The 20626-nt window shown below is 50.7% G+C and overlaps 1 protein-coding gene across 3 annotated transcripts in view; it reads left to right on the top strand.

The window, feature by feature from the left end:
- LARGE1 (LARGE xylosyl- and glucuronyltransferase 1) overlaps positions 1-20626 on the top strand; it is a 522066-nt gene that overhangs the window by 35101 nt on the left and 466339 nt on the right. The window contains exon 1 of one of the 3 annotated variants that reach the window (XM_032416932.1): positions 2882-5252. The exons of the other annotated variants lie outside the window; for them this stretch is intronic. The gene's annotated coding sequence lies outside the window, so the exon portion shown is untranslated. Of the gene's footprint in view, positions 1-2881; positions 5253-20626 lie in introns of those variants that run through there. 3 annotated transcript variants of the gene reach the window in all.

Raw genomic sequence — 20626 nt, 5'->3', positions numbered from 1 at the left:
GAGGGAGAAGCAGACTCCCCGCTGAGCAGGGAGCCCGATGCGGGACTCGATCCCGGGACTCCAGGATCATGACCTGAGCTGAAGGCAGTGGCTTAACCAACTGAGCCACCCAGGCGCCCTTTTTTTTTTTTTTTTTAAAGATTTTGTTTATTGATTTATTTTAGAGAGGGAGGGAGGGAGGGAAAGCGCACGTGTGCAAGTGGCAGACGGAGAGGGAGAGAGAATCTTAAGCAGACTCTGCGCTGAGTGTGGAGCCTGATGTGGGGTTCCATGTCACGACCCTGAGATCATGATGTGAGCTGAAATCAAGAGTCAGACACTCAACCAGCTGAGCCACCCAGGCACCCTAACCTTCTGTGTTTTTAAAAGAGCTTTGTGACCATTTTTCCAGTTGATTTTTATGGTTTTTGTGGGATGTTTTGGTTCATTTCTTTCTTGGGTGATTTGGTAGAGTGGAAGTTTCATGAGGGCTGGGGGTATCTCTTTATTACCCTATCCGTAGCACTCGGCACAGTTCCTGGCACTTAGCCTCCAATCAGTATTTATTTAAATCATTTTTAAAATTTTAACGTTTTACATTTTATTGCCTAAATAACATTGGAATAAAAACTAAGCCAAAACAAGGGTTCCCTGCCAACTTCTTTTCTACACACGTGGCCCCTGGTCATTCAGGTTGGGGGAACATTGTGTAAGAGGGATTGCCGTGCTCCCAGTGGAGGAAGGTGGGACGTAGGAATGTATTGGGTCCACGTGTACCTGCTGAGCACCAATGGGGCAGGACTGCCCTGGGTCAGTGTCTGGTGGGTCCAGGAAGAGGTACGTGGGCAGCCTGCAGCTCACCTTGGCTACTTACCTGGAATGCTGACCAGGGGAGTTTGTAATTTAAGCCCACCCTTTCTAGATTGAGTGTCTCCTAGAAGGTCAGTATAAGGGCTATGTTCTTGTCCTTTATGAAGTTTGGAGAGACTGAGGCTTGAGCGGGAGGTGAGTAGGAAATTGTAGCTCAGGTGAACCCACGCTTTCCTCTGGAGGGTAGCTGAGCTGTTTATGCCTAATGTTCAACTCCTTAATGGGTGTTTACTCACTGGATTTCATCATAATTATAATTTTGTTCTAACCGCCTTTTACAGGTCACAGAGCACACAAACAAGCCTTTTATTGCTCTGTCAATAAATATTATAAGGTCCTTACTGCATCCATGGGAGGTGGATATGGGATCAACGTTCCTGTTTTGCAGATAAACAGACTGAGGCTTTGAGAGATTGATTTGAACTTGGGTCTTAGGACTTCAAAGTCCTGTCACCTCCACCTGTCATTGGGCCATCGAAAGGAAGGTATGCTCCTGGATTCCAGTCTGGAGTTTCAGCTGCTCCCCCCTGCTGAGGGTCACCTAGGACACACACCGGCTTGTGACAGAGTGACTCAGTAGCAACTTCTATTCTCAGCAACCGAAAAAGGGATAGATCCTCTTGATTCCATGAAAGGTGGTGTTGCTTGTGAGACTCACACCCTCGTGCCATACAAACTGGGTTTGAAAGCAAGCTCTGTTACTTTCAGGATGGAGTGGATTACTTCTTGTCATCTGAGCCTCGGTTTCTGCGTGGGTAAGGTGGGGATGCTAATGTTGAATCAGGGCATTAGGATGAAAGGAGTCATCATTTGAAAACTGCCTAGCTCAGTATTCATACATGTTGCAGGTATTCCTATTCCCCAAGGTTCTTACCTGGCCTTTTATTAAAAAAATTGTTTTTGTTTTTGTTTTTCTTTTCCCCCGGTAGAAGGCCTCACAAATGCATGTGCTCTTGGTAGCATCACAGGCTCAGGGTGACTCTGCCCTTAGGCTTGGCAAGCATCTTGGAGGCTGCAGGGAGCTTGGGCTTCAGACAACAGGAAGGAGGTTGCCTTGAGCAGCTGGGGGAACCTAGAGGTGCTCCGGTCATTGTCCCTTGGAGGCGAGCGTTGGCTTTTGGAGTCACCACGCATGTGTGATTTGCAGGAGAAGGGAGGCCTCCCATCCCTGCGCAGGCAGATTAAAGGCCGGTTGCCAGCCCTCAGCAGTGTAAGCAGTGACCTCAAGAATCTGGCAGCTCTGCAGGACGGTGGCATCTGGCCTTGCAGGCCCTCCCCCATCTGGCCCAGCCCGGTCTCCCACCGATTGATTCCTTGCTCAGTTGTGACATTCCAGCCAAACTCACAGTCACTTGGATGGGGCATGGGCCTTCTCATGTCAGGCGCTTTGCTTGGGCTGGCGCCGTGTTAGGGCTTCAGAATAGATGTGTGTAAGTGGGCAGCTTCTCCGGGGCTGACTCACCCTGAGCCATTGCTGTGTGTGAAGAGTCCACGCTTTAATGCCATCAGAGGAAAGAGGTCCCACAGGCGGTGACCCAGGACCATGTTCTTTGCAAATATACAAATGCTTTTAAAGTAATGTGTTCCTAGCAACCTGGAGGGACAGTCCGCTCAGGAATGACTAATAAGTGGTAGTCAATGGAGGAAGCCAGTGTTGACTGAGACCCATCATGTGAGCTGCCTTCCTGCCCTCTGGGACCTTACGTTCCAGTTGAGAGAGACAGATTAACGAAAGAAGCAAAATACATCAAGCCTTCTGTGATAATGAGAGCACAAGGGAGAAAAAGAAATTGCAGATGCGAGAGACGGAGGGTTGGGGGTAGAGTTTGCAGGTTTCATTTGCTCAGGTGGGGATTCTTGGAGGTGATTTGAGCAAGCATCAGAAAAGGTAAAGGAATGAGTCATGGAGATATTGGGAGAAAGAGCTGGGGTGAGTGCAAAGGCCCTGAGGCCATTTTTCCATTGTTAATTGAGAGACCACAGGAGGTCAGTGTCTGGAAGGGAGGGAGCACAGAGGAAAGTAGTGGGGGCTGAGGTCTGAGAGGAGTGGAGGCTCAGTGGTTCAGGTGGTGGGCTGGGGCTGTTGGAGGAGTGGCCTGAGTCCACCCATTTCTCAGGGTCACTTAGGACCCTCCTCTGTTGAGGATCCTCCGTAGGGAGCAGAGATGGAAGCAGGGAGACCCTGGAGGAAGGGCTTGCTTTAATTCAGGTAGGAGGTGACCGTGACTTGGGCTGGAGGGACACTGCCTGCCCTCCCCACAGCTGGTGTTGGAGGCTGTGTGCTGTCTTTTCTGTCGTGTCACACGGGAACGGGCTTAGGTGCTGAGGCTGAAACAGGCTTCTGGCGGCTTCCGCTGCACGGTCTCCCCCTGGGGTTGGTGGCCCAGCAGGTCTGTAGCGATGTTCTCACCCAACCTTCTTGGATTATTGATTCGGAAGCTGAGGCACAAAGTGACAAGTCTTCCCCCTGTCCACATAATTCATCCAGCTGTGTGTCGTGTCTCATAGCCTCTCTGGATTTGTGGAGAGGGAGAGTGATTTGTGGTCCATCGTGAGGAAAATTGGAGTATGGAGCGATAAATCGAAAGAGGGCTCCATCAGTCTGTTGAAATCCCCATAATTTTGGGCTCTTGGAGTTCAAGGTAATCCTAGCAGAGAGGGTAGAAGAACAACAGAAGAAAATAAAAATTGGGGCTCACTTTTATAACCCAGGAATGCACAGCTGTTGTTGGGAGACCAACCTCAGGAGTTTACTGGAAGTGCTGTAATGAGGTAATTAAGGGCGTTTTATTGCTCTGTGGGATGTATGGAACTTTTATTTGCAAAGTGCATGATTTACTGTCATTAGTTCCCTTCTCTGACAAAGGTCAGCATTGCTGTTCCATTTTTCCTGATGAGATAGTCCTGGCTTTCCCAGCTGAATTTCGTCTGGGGTATTTTCCCCACGGTTTCACAGTGTTTCCTATTGGTGCGTCTCCTGGCCCCCTTGTGACTGCTGGGGGCCCCGGGAGTGGTAGCCGCTGTGGCAAGATCTGGATAGAAGTTAGATGGCTTTAAACAGAGGATTTCCTTGGCCCCAGGTCCCTGGCCTTTTTCAGCAAGCAGAAGGACAAGGAGTATGGAAGGACAACGGCAATTCAGCAGGCGTGGGAAGGGTGTTAGCACCTACTGTGTTCGTGTGTTGTGGGAGACTTCCGTGTCATGTGTTGGTCCTGGTCGTTGCTCCCTTGGGGACTTTTGCAGTCAGCCTCCTGCCCTGGAGAACAAGTCCCAGACGTCTGTGTCCATGTGCTCATACACAGGCGAGGCATCACTGTGCTGCTCTACGTAACTGTTTCCCTAACCTATAAGGCTTAACCTTGGGTGGAACAGACTCGCAGGTGGGTCTTTATTCTGTAGGTCCTGGAAGAGGGAGCTGCTAATTCAACAAAACTTTTTAAATTGGGGGTTTATGTTTTGATGATCAACCAACCGACCAAACAAAAATAGCCATGAATCTTTGCTGTGATCTTTTGCAGGTGACAAGTAGTTTCATAAAAGAAGACCTGTGCTTTTGAACCAGCGTCCCCCTCCCCTTTGAAAGGGGTCGGTTTATTACCTACGTTTGAGAAACTTGATTATAATTCTGTGTTACCTTCCATTTCCTAGATTCCTCTCTGGGCGGAGAGGCTTAGATCAGGCTTAGATCAGCCTTCCCACAGAGATGCGTGCCTTCCCTTCGAGTTCTCCACCTGCTGTTTGGGGGAGCAGGAGGTGACTTAGCACAGGGACCCCTGGGGACTCCCAGGCCCACTGCAGGCTTTGAGCGGTTTGCTTGCGAAGCCGGACAGGAAGCCAGGCAGCATGTCTTGTGCGCAGAACTCCGTTCTCAGCCCCAGGGGTGCTCGTAACTACGCTTCTGGAACCCTGGTACATGGCAAAGGCATCTGGAATGTTAGACTCTCCATATGGAAGCCTGTCAGGGAATGTCATCGCGGGTTGGCCTCATGGCCTGCGTGGCATCTTTATTGAGCACAAAGAAAGCTGCTTTTGCTAAAGTAGAAGGGGACAGTTTGGAAGGATGACATTGTTCTTTGCAATCAGAAGCCTAAAAAAGCACATGAGCATATACAGTAAATCTTCCCCCCTTTGTTCCTCCCTCCGCCGCTGTGTTTGCTGCTCACAGAATGGTGCACAGAGACGGGTGCGTGTGAGGCAGAGGACTGTACCTCCATCAACGCCCCGGTCACGAGCGAGAGAAGCAGAGGGAACGAAAGCGTCTGTAGGGAAACTTGTTCCAGAATTTGAAAGCAAGATTCAGCTGGAGGTTCCGATGGGGAGGGATGGGGAAACGTACCCGGAGGAAAGAAAACCCAAACCATGTGGGGCAGCCCCGCTTCGATGAGGTGATCAGAGCAAGGCAGGTGAGTCAGGGAGAGTGGGCCAGGCCCCAAGGAGGAGGCGGGAGTGTGGTTCTCACGTCCTGGACGGCGGGGACCCGGGTGGGCCTCGTGCAGCGATCTGCGTGGTGGCCCTGAGCGAGTCTGTGGTGCATTTCTCAGCTGAGCCTCCGTGTCCTTACCTGAAGGCTGGCGCAACCCTGGCATACTCGCAGCATTGTGAGGGCGCTCAAGTGAGAACGTACAACAGCGCTCACCCTGATACCGACCTGCCGCGTGGAAGCCCGGGATGGCGGAGACCGTGGTCGAGACTGTTCTTCTGTCTGATGTGACTTGGACCCACATAGACTGAGAAATACGGCAGCCAGGCTGGGTCCAAAAGGCTCTGAGATCCTGTCTTTTGCTTCCGCTTAAACCTGTTTTCTTGGTCATCCAGAGATGCTTTCGTGTTAGCATGGGTGGGCACAATTTGGAGTGCTTGATTAACCCAGCAATTAATAAGAGTGGAGAGGTGACAATTGGTGTTACCAGGCTGCAATGGGAAGCGATGTGTTTGGCTTCTCTCCATGCAGACAGATTGGTGGAGGGGCCACCCATGGGGAGGAACATCGGAATGCAGATAAAGGAAGCTGGTTGGGAAAAGTGATATTCAGAGCAAAAAACGGTAGTCAAGATGGGCGGCTTGGTTGATTATTTCTTCCAGTGAGCAGATATTTATTGAGTAATTCCTGTGTTCCTGATTCTGGGCCAGGAACTGAAGGTACACTTACAGATAAAGCATAGCTTCTCCTGCGAAGAGCCGGAGACTGTTGATGGAGGTAACAGACACATAAGCAATGAATTCTAACACTTTGTTGGAGGTACAGGATACATGGTGTTTAAAGTTCATGGGGACCAAGGGAAGGAGTGATTGGTTTTATGAAAAGAGAGAGAGCAGTGTTAACTTTACCGAAAAATGGGGTAAAGGGGTGTTTTCGCACCAGAGCAACGGCTCGTGGAGACATGAAATGAGCGGTGGATTTGTAGTTGATGAGCAGGGGCTGGTTTGAATTTGCACTGTACCACCACTTAGCTGGGTGACTGGGCACATCACTGAGCCTTCCTGGGAGTCAGTTTCCTCATCTGTCAAGTGGGCGTAAAGACTCCACGTGTCATGGGGTATTGGGAGGATTCCTCCCTACTTCCTGCAAGATGCAGCGTGCTTGGCCCATGGTGAGCCCCCCCGTAGCAGGGAGCCCCAAGATCTGCCGGGTCCCTTGAGTGTGCCCGGCGTGAGAAGGACCTGAGACTGGAAATGTCACGTGGGGCCTGCTGTGAAAGGGCTCAGAATATCACACATCCGGATTTTACCTCTGCAGACATGAACTCACACCTTGTGTGAGCCTCATCTCCCCTTGAGGTACCAAATGATCTTACACGGTAAAACACAGCCACCTGTCGGTGATCCTGGTGGCAAGGGATTGCCTGTTAGTTCTTCCTTCTCTCCTGGAGGTGATGGTGTGGGGCAGACTTGGGAGACATAGGTGAGGTGGCGAGAAGCTCGGCTCAGTGTCTGGTTGGACCCGGTTCTGGCCCCACCGATTGTAAAGCGTGTGGCCTCAGGCAGGCTCATTTCCTCCCTCTCGGGTGGAGTGTCTCACATTTTGTCTCACATGTATTTACGTATTGAGTGAAACATTGATCTCAAGAACTAGGATGAAAACGCCTTTGAAGGAAGGCGTTTCCTACACAACTGCCTTGTGTAGGAAAAGACCTTGATCGGCTGCAGTCGTATCGTCTGACAGAAACAGAGATCACATAGGTGATTTAAAGCTTTCCAGTAGCCACGCTTAAAAAGAAAAATAAAAAGGTAAAAAAGAAATGGGTGAAAGGAATTGTAGTAATCGGTTGTATTTAGGTCAGTTTAACCAAAATACGTATAAAAATTACTGTGCGGTTTTACCTTCTTTATTTCACGCTAGTTCTGTGACTTCTGGGGCATGGCTTACAGTGAGAGCAAGGCTCGGTTCAGACCCGCACAGGGCGAGTGTGGCTCCTGGCTTGGGCGGCGCGGGTCCGGGGAGGAGCCTAGGCCGCAAGGCGGTGGCTCTTCCTGTCTCCATCCCTGTGTCTCTGCATCTCTCTCTTTCTGTCCCTGCTTCCCTTCCCGGAGAGGGACAAGAAGATAAATGAGCAGTGGAGACCGCAGTGGATGCTTTGTGTGTGTGTGGATTTTTGTGGAAAATGAAGACTGGGATAAGGTTCATGGAAGGCCATAGAGAAAGGGGCAGGGCACTGGGAACGGGCAGAAATCCCGCCAATCACAGCATCGGTCACAGCTCTGTGTCAAGCTCTGTTCTAAGCCTCTCACTGGATCCGCTCATTCAGTCCTCACGGACCCCTAACAGGTCATCATTTCTCCTGTGTTGGGAATGGGAAAATTGACACAGAGACGTTAAGAAACCTACCCAGAGCTGCACAGCGGAGGTTTGAACTCAGATAAGCTGTCTCTGGAGCTCTGCTTTGCTAATCACTTCAAAAAGTCTTGGAGGGGGCGCCTGGGTGGCTCAGTCAGTTAAGCGTCTGACTCTTGATTTCAGCTCAGGTCATGATCTCAGGGTCGTGGGATCGAACCCTGTGTTGGGCTCGGACCCTGCTTAAGATTCTCTCTGTCCCTATGCCCCACCCCCTGCTCGCTCTCTCTCTAAAAAATAAAATCTTGGGGGAACTAAATCTTACAGATACCTGGCTTTGGGCTTGCATTCGGCATGGACTGGGTAGTTTACACCAGAGGTTTAGGGGCAGGAAGGCCCCAAGGATCATCTGGATGAGCCTGAACTTTGCAAGAATGTTAAGTTTACGCTGTATGTCAAGTGCACTGCCCCGGGCACCATTATTACACACCACAGGGCCTCAGTAAATGCCGCTCCTTCTTTTCTTCCCTCGGGCCCACAAAATAAGCCTGTTTAAAGAAGGGTCTTTCTACGTTTCCCTCACATCTAGACCCACGCCTGGTGCAGAGTAGCTGCTTGGTAAATATTTATGGAAGTCAGTGGGGATGATGATCCCTGAGCCCCACCAAGGGCTTGCAGGGGCAGCTCTGCCATTATGGGATGGCCTCACAAATACAGCCCTGGGTGCAGGGGACTCTCGTGGAAAGATGCATGTTCACATATAGAGTTCTCACTTGGAGCTGAGGACAAAGGCCAGTTTGCGCATCTCATGCCAAAGCTTTATTTTGTTCGCTTTTCTAGCAAATTAAAAAAATTGAAATACAGCGTATTCTACAAGCAGCAAAGTACAGAAAACAAAGTGTGCAAAGTATTTGTACAAGGGAAGTCTACCTGTATAACCAGTTCCCAGATCAAGAAATGGGACATTACCAGTACCCCAGAGCCCCCCCAGCCCCCACCCTTGCCCTCCTGAGAGTATCTGCCCCCTCTGACTTCTGATGTTCGTGTGCCCAAGCTTTTGAGAAATCCTGATGACTGGAGATGTGGGGGGGGGGGGGGGCAGTTTGTTTCTGTCTTGCAACACTGACCTTCTCCAGGGTTGGAGTTCTAACTTGGTTCTTGTGTCCATTGCACAGATGAGAAACTGAGGCCCACAGAGGCAAACACAGCTTGCCCATGTCTCATGGCTCGAGCATACATCAGCGATTCAGACGCAGGCCTGTAGTGCTCCAAAGCCTGGGTTCTTGACCATCCCGTATCCATAGGTTTCCTTCTATGACACTTTGTCTGAAATCCCAAGGTTGGAACGTTCAGGTTGAGATTTCTGGACTGAGCAATATCTGGGGTGGCTTCCGTGATGTTGCAGAGGAGGGACCAGCTGTCTGGCTCAGCGCCCAGGGTGCTGGATCTATCCCGGAGGCCACACCTCACCTTCCAGAGTGACTTGCCTAGCAGAGCCTATTCCAGGTGGGGTGGCAGGGGGCTTCTGCAGGTGGGGCAGGTGGGTTCCTCATTGCCCCATGCTTCCCACCCCTGCTTGTTGCTGACAAGCAGGCTCGGGCTCTGTCAGGGGAAGCTTTCGATTAAGTGGAGTCAAATGGCTCACTCCCACCAAAGTCAAAGGGCTCTGTGCTGCCAAGTGCACTGGTCTCCCGCTCCGGAGGCATGGCTAGGGCTGCTCAGGGGAGAGAGCAGGCGTGGCAGGCTGGGGACGGCAGCCTCTGCCTGGCTGGGAGGCCCCTTGGATGGTTGGAAGTGGGCATATGTATTTCAGGCCGGGGAGCGTTGCTTTCTCTGTGGCCCAGCCCTCTGCCCCCACCGGTCCCCAGTCAAGAGGGACAGGTGGTAGCTGTCATTCTGCACTTGGCCCTGGCCACAGAGAGATTTGCCAACAGTTCTCGAATGGAGATACCCCCCAGCCTCTTTGGCCCAGAGAATGCAGCTTGACCCATAAAACTGCAAGCAGGCAGTCCCCTCAGCCGGGCTTTCTCTCCTCTATGATGGGAGTGGATAGCAGGCAGAAATAGAAGCTATTACGCTAGGCTCGGTGCCCCTAGGACTGAAATTTAATTCAAAAAGGCAAAATAAAATCATCCCTCTGAGGCAACGGTTCTTATAAAAACAAAGCCAATATTATTATAATAATCCTAGCAAGTGAGTTGCTCAACAATTTACTCTGTGTTGGCCACTGGGCCTAACCTCCGAGACTGAATGGCGTATCTCTGGAGCCAGACTGTGTAGGGCTGAATTCCGCATCCTCTACTTAGCTGTGTGACCTTGGGCAAGGTACTTGACCTCTCTGTCCATCTGTGAAATGGAGATCTCAACAGTCTGTACCTCTCAGAGTTGTGTTAATGAATTGATCCATGTAAAGCGCTTAGATTACTACCTGACATATTAAAGGCTCAATAAACTTTCATGTGATGATGATGATGATGATGAAGAAAAAGAAGAAGAAAAAGAAGAAGAAGAGCATAGCATCAGTTCTAGTCCCTGGGCAATCTGGTGTGCTAGATAGTTTAGTATTCCTAGTTTATAGGCAGAGAAACTGAGGCACAGAGAGGGTCAGTTCCTGACCCAAGGTTGCACAGCCAGTAAGCTGCCCAGGGAGAATGTGAACCCAGAGCAGCCTCTTGCAGGCTTTGCATGAATGGGGATATTGAATCCCCTAAGGATTAAATATATTTCACCACCCCTCTTCCCCCGCCACATTGTTCCAGTAAACAACAGGGCAGATGCTGTTTATTTTATGATCTGTTTAAACTAATAAACCTAACTAATGTTCGTTGAGTAAATCGCCCCATGTCAGCTGCTACGTTTCCATTGCCTTAGCGGTGGGGTCGTGTCTTGAGACCTTTGTGGAAAAGTTCTGAGGTCGATCAGACTAGAGGCTCATCTTTGCTCATTGTGGTGGACGTGCTCACGAGAGGAGATGCCTTGGTGTGTGTGTCTGAGCCAGGTGTCGCCCTGGATGGCTGGACCCTTCTGGCCTTCAGTCCCTTGTAGGGCCCGTCCTTGGGATCTGCACCAGCTCTAGGAAAGGACCGAGTGAGGTGCGGGTGGGCGGCAGGCCGTGGGAGGGTGGAGAATGGCACGTGAAGAGAAGGGATCCCACAATGTTTAGTGCCCGAATAGATTACAGCCCCCTGAAGGGGTGCTGCTGGGCGGCATACTGTGGCCCACTGTTGGCCACGCAGCTGGTGAGTGGCCAAGCTTCCTGACTCCCCCTGCAATGCTCCCTGACTGCCATGTCGCCTCTCAGGACGGAGGGAGGGGAGGTTGATGGGGCCAGGGTCTGCTCTTGGGCTGGGCCCTGTGGGTTGACCACCTGCTGCAGAGTTTCCGAGAAGGTCCCCCCCCCCCCCCCCCGCCCCCTGCCTCCGTGCAGGGCTGGGAGTGGGAGGGCACCGCCCGACACCATTCAGCAGAGGCTACACAGATAAACTCCACGGTGTGTCTCATTAGTCCAGGAACAGCTTGAGCTAATCGAGGCGTGCCTCTGCTGTGTGCTGCTCATGCCAGGGGGGTTAAAAAAAGAAATACTCACGCCGATCCAAGGGCTTTTTGTGGCAGTGCAGAAATAATAAACCTAAACACAGAGGCAAGCCGTTTCAGGAGTGAGGTGGGTGCCCGATCGGGGCCCGATTCTACCAGCTTTGCCAGGCCCCGGGAGAGCTGCGCTGTCCCAGGCAGCCCGGTCCGCCCCTCTGTAGGGCAGGCCGCTCTCTTCCAGGCCAGAGGTGAGTGGGCATGTTTCCTGGTGGAAGGATCCGGTTTTAGTGTTTGTTGGCCCAGCGAGGCCAGTTCCGTGGCCCTCTCCTGTGGGTCTGCGCTTCCCGCCAGTGTGCTCCAGGAAGACCCGCTCGCAGCACGAGCCTAACGCCTGCCCTGAGAACTTGCTCCCCAGACGTGGATGTTCAGGTCCGGAGACGTAAATGGCTCGCCCCAGGCTTGTGCACAGCTTCGGTGGCGGTGACGGCCAAGGGGAAGGAGAAGCGTAGCTACTCGTCGTTTGCCCGGGCCCCGTGTTACATTCTTTGGCGGTGAAGACCTCGTTCATAACAGGCATGTCTGCTTCGCGCCTCACTTTCCTCTTTAAAATGGGGTAGCTTCGTGGGGTTGTGCTGGGGTTGGGGTAGGGGATTACATAAGTTAATATATGCGAAGCACTTAGTAGCAGGTTGGTATTCATTACCAGTATTATTTGCTATTAATTAGGCTGCCAGAGGTGCACTTGATCTTGGAACCACTGTGTTTGTCCCTTGAAAGGGGCATGTCTGAACCCTCATTCTTTCTGCCAAGCCACGCACTGCATGATGACCATGCCCGCTTGCTGTGTGTGGAGGGACCCGGCAGTGGGCGAGTGGCTGGCTGAAAGGTTGGTGACAGGACGCATCTCTGTTCTGGATCTTTCTTCCTTGGCTCCCAGGACCCAACTCTCACCAGCTCCCCCCTCCCCTTTGCCTAGTACTGTTTTCTCCTCATTTGTGGATAAAGAATCCAGTAATCTATTTCTCTGTGAACAAATGAGGGCTAGTTTAGCTGAATTAACATAGTAACCATCACTAGTTGTCTATTAACTTGAGTTCTGTGAGGCTCTGACTCCCCCAAAACCTTTTTTTTCCCCCCGCTAAGGCGAACAATTTACTCTATTCCCTCCACTGGGGATTAGTGATCATGAAAATTGAACATTGCTAAATGTGCACCAGTGTGGTTCGTGCAGTGAGAAAAATCTGTTTCAGGGAAAAGTTGAGAGGAAAAAAAAGAGAAGGGAGGGAGGGAGGGAGGAAAGAGATTTGTTTGTGCGGGGAGGGGAGCTGTTTGGGTGGGCCTTAAAATAAGCAATAAGCTGAAATTAAGGATGCGGTTCAGATGTCACCTGTTCTGGAGCCCAGGCTGTGCACCTGGGCATATTTAAGTACCTCTACTCTGTCCTCTGACCGCACCTCTGTCCTGACTTCAGTGCTGGTGCCTGCCAGGATTTCTGGCCGTTTGACCATTGCCATGTCCTCGCTGGGCTGGAGCTGTGACTTTCATACTCCCATGGCCTGACACCATGCAGACACATAGCACGCGCTCAGTAAACGATTACGGAAACGACAGAGTACATAAGAACTTTGTAAGCGAGCAGCTTTATTTCACTCGGAGATGCCCTAATTGCTTCTTTCCTGTTTTCTGTTGCCCATATGGACCTGGGTCAGTTTTAACTGCTGAAATGAACTAATTTGAATTTAATTTGAATTAATGGGATGTAGGCAAGCCCCTGCTCATTTAATTAATTTGTTTGTGTCATCAAATAAGCATTTTGAGGGCCCCTAAGTGCAGAGCATTCTATTTGGCAGGTGGAATACAAAGTTGAGACAGAAGCCACGGATGTGGGCTTTAAAACCAGACCCCCCCCCCCCCCCCGAGACGCTCTCTTCTGGCGTCAGGTGGTTATAGTGGGTAAGAGCCCTGATTTCTGGGTCTGAGTTTGAATCCCGACTCCACCACTTACATGCTGTGTGACCTCAGGCAAATTACTTAACCTTTCTCTGCCTCCCTTTCCTCTTTAAAATGGGAGGACTTCATGGGGTTGTGGTGGGGTTAGGGTCTTTGTGGGGATTACAGGTTAATATATGTAAAGCACTTAGTAACAGGTTGGTAGTTGTTACCAGTATTATTTGCTATTAATGAAGCCTCGGTGCCCTCATGTGTAAAACTTGACTGTCTTAGTGTCGACGTCTTCATAGAATTGTGCTGCTTTACCAGATGCCACACACGGGGCAGCTCAAAAGAAGAGACATCTGGAAGCTGGGATTCTGAAGTCAAGATGTATCAACAGGGCCACACTCCCTCTGAAACCTGTTGGAGGACCCTTCTTTCCTCTTCCTGGCTTCTGGTGGTCGCCAGCAATCTTTGGTGTCCCCTGACTTGTGGACGCCTCACCCCCATCCCCTGGGATCATACGGTGTTTTTTTCAGTTTGTCTTCACTTGGTCTTCCTATAAGGACACCAGTCATACTGGATTTAAGGACCCACCCTATTCCAGTATGACCTCATCTTAATTTAATTATATCTGCAATGACTATGTTTCCAAATAAGGTTACATTCTGAGTTGCTGGGGGTTAGACTTCCACATCTTTTTTAGGAGGACGCCATTCAACCCATAACAAGGACAGAATGAGAGAATCCAGAGAAGCATTGGGCACAGAACCTAGAACAAAACCGTGCCAGCAGGCTCAAGCTGTGCCTGTCATTGCTGTTACCATGTCATCATAACACAATGGCCCTTTGCGGTGGCCATGGGAGGTTCTCCCGAATGTCTTTGAACCTCATGTCTTAACTGTGTTGGTTCAAATTCAAGGTTTCCCATGTATTAACTGTGAATGGTGTGGCCCATCTTACAGGGCCAGCCAGTTTCTTGACCTCACTGATCTGCATTGTGTCTCTGAGATGGGAGGAAGTAGGACGACATCCTGGAGGGGACCCCCTCTCACGCTGAAGTGAGGCCAAGTTCGTTGGTGGCCCATGCTGTCCTTCCTTTGTGGTGGGGGCTTTATAGCCCACTGAAGCCAAACCCCAGTGCGTGCCACTGCACAGACCAGGGAAGGCTCCTCTTTCCTTTCCTGTGGGCTCAGCAAAGCCCAAAGGCATGTCCAGACATTAGCCAGCTTGGATTTTCCAGATCTCCCCCCCTCCCCCACCCCCACTCCGGTTCCTTTTGCAGATAGAATGGAAAAAAAAAAATTTTTTTTTTTTTTTTTTCACTTGGGAACCGAACAGATTTGCTACAGAGAAGTCTAGATATCTATGGAAACAGTCCTAATTTTAGCCTTGCCACACTTAATGCCAACTCAGGGGAGTGCTGTCTTGGGTCAGGGCCCAGAGAATGGGGAAGGTGAGCAGGCCTGATAGGGTCAGGACAAGCACAGTGTAGCCAGCTGACAAGCAAAAAATGGGAGGGTGCTGCACAAGTCTCAGGGGTCACAGAGGGACTGGCTCCAAGGAGAAGATGGGTTTGGAGAGGGGCTTTGAGAGAGGCACAAATATCAGAAATTGGTATTTGGAACCAAGGGATCTCCTTCATCTCCCCCTCTTGCTCTTCCTGTCCAAATTCTGCTCATTTCCAGCCCAGTCCAAGAGCCTTATTCCATTTCCCCACCTTTGGAATCAACCACTGCTGCCCTGAATTCCTACCATCTTCTTTAATTCTCCTGAAGCACTTCTCGGAGCCCATTTCGTTTTGAGGTTCGTCCATGTACCTTGCCGGCCCCTGTTTGTTTTTTAGCCCCTTGAGCTCGGCCATGGTCCTGTCACGTCTGTATGCTGAGCCTGCCAGGAGGCAGACACACAGAAAATGCAAAACGAGTGTAATTAGACGTGATTGGTGGTCTCTGGTGGCCCAAACCAGGGCCTGGGCAGCCTGGAAAAGGGACACTGATTGAATGAGAATAATAGAATATACAGAGAGCCCTTTAATGGGAAGAATCCACATACATGGGACTGGAAATCACCCAACATTCTGTGAAGGACATGCTGGGGAGCACCACAGGCAAGAGGCCCTGCTTGGGGTGCTGGGCTTTTGGTGCGATGGGGTGAGGACAGAAATGGACAGAGATCATTTTAGGCCACGTAGGGGACATCGCTTCCCTGTGTCAGCCTTGTCCTCCCAACCAGCTCATCTCCTAGCAGAAATCACAGCCAGACCCTTAGACATCATCCAGTCCTGAGTGTTTTGAAGTGTGATATTCAAGGCAAGCATTTTTACATGAATACTTGGTGGTTTATTTCACGTGCATATGTAAACCATATGTAACTGGCATCCTACACCTGCCATTTCTCAGGGATTACTGCTTAGGGTGAGGCAGGTCACTGTAGCTCTCTCTGGTGGATCCCACGGATTACATGGTGGTGTTCCCGCACGCCCATGGATGTGTGAGACCTATAATAAGCAAATGTCCTGTTGCAACCATTTGGAAGTAAGGCTGGTGCAGATGGAAGACGTCGCTGATGTGAACTGTACTGCATTTCCAAATACCTTGTGTTCTTTTCATCAGGATGAAAAGCAACATGATTAGGGTAAAATAGGGAAGGTCACGTGCAAGAAATGGCACGGATCCAGTTCACCCTCTGTGGAGTGATAAGGAGGTGGGCGAGGCACGGTTGCCCAGCTGACCCTGATAGTGTCAGCACGTGGGGCTTAGACCACATCTCCCGTTGTCCACCCATCTTGATATGCCAGACAGAACGTAAACTAGTTCCTACTGAGTACTTGGGCACTTTATTTATCTCATTTAATCCCGCTAACAACACTGTGTAGCAGGCAGTATTTCTCCTCACTGTGCAACCCAGGGGAGGCTGAGACATAAGGACTCGAAGTAACTCGCTGAGGCCCGCCCTGCCGGTAGGACGTGCGTCCGGTGATTCGACACAACCCCCTTCCACGACAGCTGAGCTGTGTCAGGGAGCTGCAAACCTACCAAAATTAGCCTTTAGGTTTTGCAAATAGAAACACAGACAGAGGTATGGTGCCATTGCTGCCTCTTGGGAAAGCTCTGTGCCGTGAGTAATAGAACTGGGCTCAGCATGCAGGTTGCTCAGGCCTGCTGACGAGTCTGAGGGCTGGGCAGGAGTTTGCTGGGCAATGGGATGCCTCCCTCTTGGGTGGCTGTTTGTCCAGCACCAGCGAAAGGCTGTTGGCCTGGTGGGAGAGATGGGTGAGAGAAGTGGGTGTGGGCTCCCTGATGGGTTCATTTCCCCCCTGGGTACCACGGAGGGGAGTGAGCAGGCCCAGCTGGTAGGGTGAGTCAGAGCAGAGCCCAGAATAGAAGCCAGACGGCACGGATGTGAAGGCTATCTCTATCCCAGTCATTTGGGTTTTAAGATTCCCGTTAAAGATGATTAAGCTTTTATGCGTAACAGTTTGCTCACTGCTGTGGGATCATTTATTGTGTCGCCTGGCAACAGCTCTCTGAATTAGCCACACCCACCAGAGGGTAATTAACTGGGTCGCCCGGGGCCCAGCTCACTGTTTAGGCATTTCTTTAAAGGATTTATTTATTTATTTTAGAAAGAGAGAGAAAGAGACAGAGCACGCTTAGTGGGGAGGGGCAGAGGGAGAGGAAGAGAGAGAATCCCAAGCAGACTCCCTGCTGAGCATGGAGCCCAACTTGGGGCTGGATCTCATGACCCTGAGATCACGACCTGAGCCGAAACCAAGAGTCGGACGCCCAACTGACTGCACCATCTAGGCACCCATTATATGTGTGTTACTGAGCCGCCTCCAAACTCCCTCATCCATCCATCCATCCATCCATCCATCCATCCATCCATCCATCCGAAGAGCACTTTTATTAGGCACCTCTTTGGGGGTAGCTTTATATTTGGCAGCATTCTCTCCTCTTGCACCATACCTGTGTCTGTCCCCTCTTGTAGGGTACTAGCTGGTGAGTGCTTACCTGTATTGTAAGCATTATTATAAGCCCTTGCATAGCAGAGAATCATCATCACTGAGTAATGCCGCTGCTGTTATCCCTATTTCACAGGTGAGAAAGTGAGGCACAAAGGTGTTAAGGAACTTGCCTAAGGTCACACAGACCCTCTTGCTTCAAGCCGTTTTTCCCTCCCCTCCATACCAGGGCTGTCCAGTAGAACTCTGTGGGTGACAAAATGCTTTGTATCTACACCGTCCAGTGCAGTAGCCACCAGCCACAGGTAGTTACTGAGCACTTGAAATGTGTCTAGTGTGACTGAGAGCCTGAATTTTTGGTTTGACTTCATTTTGGTTCATTTCACGCGGCTGGCGATGACCACATCGGACAGCACAGTTCCTTCCTGTGCGATCTGTATGTATTCTAACAGTTTGCCTTAATTGTTTATTCTGTGCTGCAGTTTTCCAAATGCTTTACAATCGAAAGTGATTTAAGTTAATCCTCACAACCACAAATGCACTAACAAAGGTCAGAGGTGAAGCACTTCCTCCCAGCCCCCCCGGATTTTACGGCAAGAAAGTGCTGTAGCTGGATTCTTCTTCTCCAGGGAAAGCTCTGCCTGACCCCAGCGTTTTAAATGATCTCCGTTTGCCTCCCTGTTTTCCACACGTATAGCAATGGATATCGCCATGAAAAACAGACGAGGTCTCATTGTTCTATGTGGTTTTTAACCCCAGACGCAATGCTACCCTCTTCCCTGCTTGGGAAAGGGGTCAGCCCATATGCAGGCTTTCGAACTCACTGTTCCCACCAAGTGACTCATTTAGGTTGAAAACATTTATTTACCTGAAGTCGGGTTGTGTCATTGTCACTCAGAAGAAGAACAAGATGCCAATATTCCTTCCTTGCCAGGATGTTCTTTAATGAAAACAAACAGACCAAACCAAACCCACTTCTTGGTGTACTGGTGATAATATTTCTAGGTCGTGCTGGGAAGGAGAGAAAAAGAATCAAGCTGCAATGATCCGCCGTCTTGCTGGGTAGAGCAACGTGGGCAGAGTGACGAGACTCGTCTGCTCCTGGCCGCACCTTCGCTTCCTGAGGACGGGTCACAGAGGGGCGGGGTGGTATGCGTAACTGAATTGTGTCCCCTGGTAGAGGTCAGCTTCCTTGGTGATGAAGATTCGTCTTGAGTGTGTTGTGCATGCTGGGCTGGGGCGGTCATCCGTGCCTGTGGCTCGTCCAGAAATTGAATCAACCCGGAGGCAGAAGTGGGATAAAGGTGATGGGCAGAGACACACGGGAAGAGAGTGAGCGAGACAGGCCCGTAGGATGAGACCACATCAGGACCACAGTCCAAATACAGGTAGCAGTTGTGGAACCCAGGGTCCACAGGCCAGCAGCGCTCTGGGTTCTGAGAAGTGGGACCAGGAGAAAGGTGGCCTCTGGGGAAAGCCTTGTTCTGAGGGCTTCGACTGACCAGTTATTTATTTTTATTATTATTACTATTATTTTTACTTTTTAAAAGATTTTATTTATTTGTCAGAGAAAGAGAGAGCACAAGCAGGGGGAGTGGCTGGCAGAGGGAGAAGCAGGCTCCCCTGCTGAGCAGGGAGCCCGATGTGGGACTTGATCCCAGGACCCTGGGATTATGACCTGAGCCAAAGGCAGATGCTTAACCAATGGAGCCACCCAGGCGCCCCTCGACTGACCAGTGAAATCTGCCTTCATCTTGTTACTGCCTCCAGGCAGTCACAAAGCCTCCCAGGCCAGCCCCATCTCTGTTTGTCCGTTCAACTGTCCATCCACCCAGCCAGCATTTGAGTCTCCTCTTTGGGACTGGGGACAGTGTGGTGAACAAGGCACAGTCCGTATCCTCGAGGAGGTCACAGTCCTGTTGGGAGACACGTACGTGGGCTGTGTTTCTGAAGCAAGGAAAGGAAGCTTTGGATGCTCTGGGTCCCAAGGCCAGCCGCACCTTGCCCGTGTGGCTTTCTCCAGTGACGCGAAGCCAGGCTTGGTTTCCCTGCTCCCTTCGTCTTTATCAGACACGTACTTACTGTCTGTGTTAGGCTTTGGGGTATTTACTGTATACTCCGTGTAGCTCTTCATTGCATCTTTATTGTAATCCTCCTGAAAGTAGGGGCCTCCCTGGGACCCAGCTCAAGTGTAGGCCCTGCTGGGGACTCCAGGATTCTGGAAGTAAGTCGGAGCCCCTTAAACCTGAAAGGGACCTTAGCAGCCCTCAGTGACTTGAAGGGCCGTTCCCAGCTCTCTCCTCTTTCTTTCTTTGCCTTTCTTTGGTAAGGCCCACCAGGGTAGGTTCTGTCATGAGCTGTCACCATGTCAGTGGAAGAGAAAAGGAAAGCATCCCCTCTCGTTCACGGAAGCTCATCGCACCCCCATGCGCGTCCCTGTCCCCTGGAAACACAGGAGGGATGAGTTTTGCTGGATTGACACATGTGAGATGTCACATATTCACTTTGCATTCAGGTAAAACGGGAATGTAAGCATGCCAGACTAACTCGTTTGGTTAGACAAAAACTCCAGGTTGCTTTTGGTATCGTCAGAGAAGGAACCGCAATTTACAAACTGGAAAAAAAAAAGCACTCTGACCCCTGCTCCCCTTTTATTCCTAATAAAGTTCGCCTGAGCCTGGAAGAGTCCGAGGCCTGGCCCGGACTTCCAGAAACGGGGGCAGCATCGTCCGGGCATTGTGAAATGTGCCACCGCACCACGCCTTCCCGTCGGGAGGCTGGAGGCCGTCCAGCACCAGAGGAAAAAAGGCCGCCGCCTTCCCGGGAGTTTACTTTGTGTCAAGAGCTTAATTGATGTTGTTTTATTCTAATTGTCTCAGGTACCTGGTGAGCCTGTATTAATCTCCACTTGAAAATGAGGGGACTCTGTAATCCCAGCGAAACCCGTTTTGGATTTACAGCCTTCCGACCTGTAAGCTAATACATTTGTCTTAAGCGCCCCCGCCCCAGATGTTTCCCAGAGATGACATGCCCAGGGTCAAGCAGCTGCTGACGGGCAGATCTGGGACTTGAACCACAGTCTGCTGGCTCCCCTGCATTCCCGTCTGCCACCGTGCTGGGTTCCCTGCTGAGGCCCGGTGTGGAGGCAATCCACTTTCTGGATCACATTCACACAATCTGGGGTAACTCCGTTGACTTCTGCGCCTCCATTTTCTCATCTGTAAAATAGGTTATTAATACTAGTAGTAAGGATTAGGTGAGATTATTCAGGAAAAGCCTGGCACGTCATAAGCACTCAGTGTATGTGTGTGCTAATAGATAAGTAGCTATAATAGTAACATTAACGATCATTACAGTTTTGACAATTTTTACTTCTAGGGGCGCCTGGGTGGTTCAGTCTGTTAAGCGTCTGCCTTCGGCTCAGGTCATGATCCCAGGGTCCTGGGATCGAGCCCCACGTCGGGCTCCCTGCTCAGCGGGGAGCCTGCTTCTCCCTCTGCTCCTCCCCACCCTGCTCAGGCTCTCTCTCTCTCAAATAAATAAATGAAATCTTTAAATTTTTTTTTTTTTTTTTT

This window comes from Phoca vitulina, unplaced genomic scaffold (genome assembly GCF_004348235.1).
Source record: "Phoca vitulina isolate PV1807 unplaced genomic scaffold, GSC_HSeal_1.0 scaffold19, whole genome shotgun sequence".
Classification (NCBI taxonomy): domain Eukaryota; kingdom Metazoa; phylum Chordata; class Mammalia; order Carnivora; family Phocidae; genus Phoca; species Phoca vitulina.
The sequence above is the reverse complement of the archived record's forward strand: the minus strand, read 5'-3'. Positions and strand labels throughout refer to the sequence as shown.